Source organism: Dendrobium catenatum, unplaced genomic scaffold, assembly GCF_001605985.2.
Source record: "Dendrobium catenatum unplaced genomic scaffold, ASM160598v2 fragScaff_scaffold_1256, whole genome shotgun sequence".
Classification (NCBI taxonomy): Eukaryota; Viridiplantae; Streptophyta; class Magnoliopsida; order Asparagales; family Orchidaceae; genus Dendrobium; species Dendrobium catenatum.
The window spans coordinates 391,732-398,032 of NW_021319718.1; the positions used below are offsets into that span (position 1 = coordinate 391,732).

The following is a 6,301-nucleotide window of genomic DNA, read 5'->3' on the forward strand; positions in this document are numbered from 1 at the left end:
CAAAAATATTTTTTTTAATATTCTTTAAATGCCCCATTTAATCCTAGAAAATCGTTTTACTTTATTTTTTATTATCTGCCCCTTTATCTTAAAGTCCAAAACTAATAATCGATGTTGGGTACATAAATTTTCACTCGGAATAACTTTACAATCTTTGCAATCTAAACGATTTAATTTTCTAATAAGAAAATAGTCAATCTGGGTTGTATTATATCCATTTTTATAAGTGATGAGATGCTCATTCCTTTTCTTAAATAAGGTATTAGCAATTGAAAAATCATAAGCTAAACAAATATCCAATATGGTCTTGCCACCTTCATTCGTCGTTCCAAATCCATGGCCACCATGAATGCTTTTAAAATCATCTACCTCTCTACCAACATGTCCATTTATATCTTCTCCAATAAAAACTCTTTCTTCTAGAGGTATATTCTGTAATAATTCTTCTAAGTTATTCCAAAATTTTAATTTAGAACTCATATCCAAACCTACTTGAGGAGCATAAGCACTTATAATATTAACAATCTTATCCTCAACAACAATCTTTAAAGATATAATTCTATCACCAATCTTATTAATTTTTATAACATTATCCTTTAAACTCTTATCTATAATAACACCTACACCATTTCTAGTACGACTCCTACCCGAATACCAAAGTTTAAATCCTAAACTATCGATTTCCTTGGCCTTCTCTCCAACCCACTTAGTTTCCTGAATGCATAAAATATTTAACTTCCTATGAATCATAATATCTATTAATTCAATTAATTTTCCTCTAAGGGAACCTATATTCCAAGTTCCTATCCTAATTTTAGTTTCATGGACTAGCTTCTTTGCCCACATCCGTCCTTGATGTGGGAACCCTTGCCTATTTAACACTGCACCCGGGCGCCGGTGCAGCGGCCCTTGCACACTTGTCACTGTATTCAGGCCATACAGCGCGTCGCTTCCAGGGGACGCCCTAGCATTAACACAAAAAAATAGGAATAATAAAAAATAGAAAAAAAATAATTATTAAATATATGTTTCATAATTAATTCAAATTTTCATTAAGGAACAATAATTAGCATTCGACTTGCTACACAAAAAAAATATTTTCTCTATTTATATCAGCACAAGTAAAGTTGAATTCTGCCTACTAAATATCAAAATAATGTCAATAAAGCTCCAACACACTTTCCTATCTTATCTAATCTAGATATGACATGAAACAACTATATAGACATTCATAAGATAGATGGACTAACATGTTTTATAATAAATCTCAATGAGCTCAAAGACATTATATACATCACATTAGTACAAAATCTTTGATGCTAATAAGAAATACCATCGAAGCAAATAAACAAGATGCATTAAAATCTTATGTTCTAATAAAACAACATAAAGTGACAAATAATGCTAAAAATACCCTTCATGTTAATTTGGTATGCTAACTTCTTTTGGATTAAAATATTTGCTTTAAGAAAAGGGCTCTTTAGAACAAGCAAAATATATTAAGCATATAGCCAAATTAAAAATAAAAATATATGCCCAACAAAATGAACACCTACTTTTTTAAAGTACCTTGAAAAATGAGTTTAAACAATAATATTGGATGCTTGTCCAATTATGGAAGAAACTTATACTTCGCTTGAGGTATAGACTCAATGCATTCATGGCATTTAAAAATAAAAAAAGCATAAGCTTCTTAAACTTTAAAAGCTTCAAACTTAAGTGAAAAGTGTGAGCTTCAAAGGTCAAAGAAAAAGCTCCAATCGCATTAACATTCAAGCTCATTGCTTCAAATTATTTTAGAAGAGCTTCAATTGGATGAAAAAAAATAAGCATTAGAGTGATTGTTCTTAAAAAAAACCCCACCCATTAAAAAGCGTCAGCTAAAGTTGCAAGAAACTTATGTATTTATGGCATCTTGTTTGCACGAATCGGTATAAGTATTGTTGTAGTATCTCTAAACATTCCTAAAAAATTCTTGAGACTAGGTGGCTACCTTCCATAGACTTCTTCTATCAAATAATATTAGCAATTACATAACATAAGGAAATACATGATAAAAAATATAAATAACATCTAAACATAGCTATGAGGACACAAACCTAATCAACAATGAAATAAGCATACACATATGGCTGAAACTAATGAAAAGAGTAGAGCAAGAGAACAACATCAATTTTTCAAATAATGAAGAAATATTTTTAGATAAGCAAATATGCTAAACACCATTTACTAAAAGATTTTTTACCTCTAATCCAAACAAGTAAAAAGTGTGAAAATCCATAACATTATATGCTATGAGTGCGTCTTAATAAAAATCTGGTAGCAAAATCCATTGCAAGAACATACCTTCTTATGAGCAACAAAATCACCATATTGTAAAGCAAATGTATCACAGCTTTTCTCATATAGGTCCATCAACATCATCAAATAAAGGAGAACCCAAAACAATAATTGGAACATCAATAAACCCCAAAAGATGCAGCTGCTGGCAAAGGAAAGCTAAACCATAGGCAAAGTGGGTTACATTTTTTGGGTTGAGACAATCAATACAATTTGAACGAAGTAGACCATTTTGAAGCATAGATTTTTTTTTCCAAAAAACATGTTTATTCCACAATGCTTTCTTCTAATGTCTCTCTCGTAGAGAAAGTAGATTTCCCCTCGTTAACTTTCTAGCACCGATCTTCAATGATGATAGAAACACAATCTTTTCTATAATTATTTATTGATCGATAGCAACCATCTCCACTCTTGTGACGCATGATATCCAAGACCAAGACTTCATTAGAACATTAAATTCATTGTCCTTAATCTCGCAAAGCTTAAAATGTGAAGTAGACTAAAAATATTTATATTTTTCTCCTCAATAAATGATGCTTTTATTATCTTCACAAAGCTGACAAAAACCTCAAAGATATGCCAGAGTAGTCACTAGTCATGCCAGCTCTATCACTTTCTAGTATGCAAAACTTTATACTGTAAAATGCAGCAAAATATGTGTTCATACATCACAAAGAATTATTAGGTAAACATAGATAAGTGTAGAGCTTTCAACACCCCATCTTTAGATATATCATTGCAAAATTGTGTTGTGCTTAAACAGTTCAAGCACGCATAAATATATGCTCCAAAGAATAAGAGATTGCTTTTCTTGTTCACAATGGCATCTGCAAAAAATCATGAAATTACCAAATATTCCTATAATATCAATTATAATTAAAAAAACAACTTTTCTTGAAAAGTAATTTGCAACGTTCAGCAACTTGAGGTGTCCAGGCAAAGATATGCAAAAAAAAAATTATTATCATATGCAATTGTAGAACAGGATGGATTACGCATTATGAAATAAATTGAGGAATTCTAAAATAAAAAAGCATAAAACAACTATCAACAAAAAGTGTTAAATAATTACCCATAGCCTTGAGAGATTAAATTTGATGTTCTAATAAGTCTTACAGCCATCAAAGATCCCAAAGAAGTTTGATGCAAAAGATGTTCCTCATAGCATGATATGCTGGGAAGCATCTAGAAATTAGAAAAATTTTACAAACAAAGTAATTATTTAAATGCAAAGAATTAAGAAATCAAGAAGAATTAATGCATGTGTATAAAATTCTTGTATAATTATTTAGTATTTTATTTTCTTGGATAGTAAGCAGTATGTTATTTATGTCGTGCTAACATGAATTAAGGTCGTTGTATGAGAAAGGGAAAACAGCAAGATCTTCTAAATATAGAGAAACAACTTATAAAAATAAAGTCAAGCTAAATGCATAAGAAAATACATATCAGCTTAATCAAATCAGTTTGCACTAAAATGTATCCTAGATAAGCAGAATTTTGGGAGAAAACCCCAAACCTAGGCCCGGTCCACCTTGATTTCTCACCGCAGCCACACTATGGTTTCTAGTGTGATTTGAGTGTGCGTTAACCCTTCGGCTTCGAGACCTTCGGCAAGCACTGAGAGAGTTTGGGAGAAAACCATAACCCAAGGCCCCACCCACCTTCGATTTCTCACCGCAGCCACACCATCGTTTGTGACGTGATTTGAGCGCAGAGAGAAAGAGCGAGACGCTTCTTTGATTCCTTGGCCTTCCGCCTAAACCCTTCGGCTTTGAGACCTTCGATGATGACACAGAGAGTTTGAGAGAAAACCCCAACCCTAGGCCCCACCCACCTTCGATTCCTCACCGCAGCCACACCATCGTTTCCGCCATGATTTGAGCGGAGAGAGAAAGACCGAGTCGCTTCTTTGATTACTTGGCATGGCCTAAACCCTTCGGCTTCAAGAAGAAAGGAAAGAAAGAGAGTCTCGTTCGTCTCAGTCGTCTCCAGTCGCACACTCTTAAATTAGTTTGTCTTTTCTGCTCCGTCGTTTGACCTAAATGCCCTTATAGCCGTTACTTACATCTAATAATATTCGAATATGCTGAAAAAATAAAAATTATTTTTTACATTTCCCAAAAAAAAAAATACACTGTACATTTTAAATAAGTGAACTATTAATTAGATAAATAATAAATAATATGAATACATATTTAGAATTCTAAATTAAAAAAGAAATTTTTATTTAATTATTGAATTCAATATTATATGTGTAATAATATAAAGAGTTTGGATTAACACCATTAAATATAAATAAGAAAGATATTAATTTTCATAATTATTTTAATGGATTATTTATAACTATTTAATTAATTCTCCTTTGATAATATTCTTTGATTTTGCTATAGAAATAATATAAGAAGAAAAAGAACTTATGAGAGAAATTTGAGATAAATTTAAGAGAGTTACTAAAAAATTAAGGTCTCGTCTAAAAATTAATGATATTACAATAAATGTATAAATATTACATCATATGTTATAATCATTAATAAATCTAAATTAATTATGAAATATAATATATAATATATATATATATATATATATAGATCAATAAAGTTTTTAAAGCTTTATAAATGAATCTGATGTTAAGACATTTGTAGCATTTGTGCTTTGCTTGAATAAAATTTAAAAAATTGAATTGAACCAATCTAATTTGGCTTGTCATGTTCGATAGTTAAAATATTAGTTCAATTTTTTTGTTCTAATTTTGAATTTCTTTGATTTAATATTTTTAGTTCCTTTTTTTTTTAATTCCAAACTCAATCTATAAACCCTTATTGACATCCTACTAAATAGAATAAAATAAAAACCACACAAAATATGTCATGATTAACAATGAACAAATTATTTAAACAAAGTAAACCTAAAAATTTAAATATCAGTGGAGATAATTTACAAACATTTATATTTGACCAAATTTTAACATTCAAGTTTATTTTATGGCATTTATTATTAAAAAATTCTTCAAAAATTTTATGTAAATTTATTTTCTCCCTAAGCCTTCTTTATGTGTTTTTATATTGTTAAAGAACCAACATCAAAAATTGAAATTAATTTTAGTTTTATCCCTATGAATTATTTCAGTTGAACTTTCCATAAATAGTTGACTCTTCTTATTCAATTTATTTATTATTGATATGTCATCTAAAATCGGCTTGATCGGGCATGAATCTCGATGCATATCTTAATTGAAACTTTCAAAATTAAATATAGGATCATATAAACTTAAATTTCAGCAAACTTATAATCAAACTGAACATCTTGATGAGGCAAACCTGGCGTCACCAAAATTTCTCCAAATCAAGCCCAAATGGGCTCAAATTGATGACTTCATACATATTTGAAAGCTTTAGAATATTAATCGGGTGATCAAATGATATCCAAATATGACATGCTTATAGTCGAATCAAGCGACTCGATGAGACGAATCTAATGAGCCCAAAAATTCTTAATTTTGACCTCATTAAGGCACTTAAAGATTTGACAAATGCTCTATGATTGAGGAAATCAATATTAGTCTGATGGAGCACTTCGAATTTTCTCCGGATCTTCACCATATTTACGGAGCATGCAACTCTGAAAATTGACAAATAGACCCCGTCTCCCTACATAAAAGGGACCTTTGGGGGCATGGACCTTAGGCTAGAGTTCAAGAGAGCTCTAAGGCATGAATCTTAGAACGTCATTGTTGGCAAACCCTCTCTACTTGGTCACCGCCACCAAACTTTCAAAAGAAGATCGTCGACGAACGTCCAACTAGATGCCACCATCAGACCTTAGCTAGTTTGTTGTCGCTGGAACTTTCCCCTATCATCTCCACCGAACCTCGATCCAGCCTCCACCATCAGGTCTCCACTCTAACCTTTCTCTACTACTAACTATGGTCCACAGACCACCATCACCCAAATATAGTTCC

General features: G+C 31.2%; 1 long non-coding RNA gene across 1 annotated transcript in view; it reads right to left on the reverse strand.

Annotated features, from left to right (window-relative positions):
- The window catches only part of LOC114580770, a 23,256-nt gene extending 18,933 nt beyond the window's left edge, over positions 1-4,323 (reverse strand). Inside the window, exons 1-2 of the long non-coding RNA XR_003702331.1 lie at positions 3,860-4,323; positions 3,413-3,514 (exon numbers count right to left, since the gene is read on the reverse strand). This is a non-coding gene — a long non-coding RNA (uncharacterized LOC114580770). The remainder of the gene's footprint in view (positions 1-3,412; positions 3,515-3,859) is intronic.
- Positions 4,324-6,301: the final 1,978 nt, after the last annotated feature.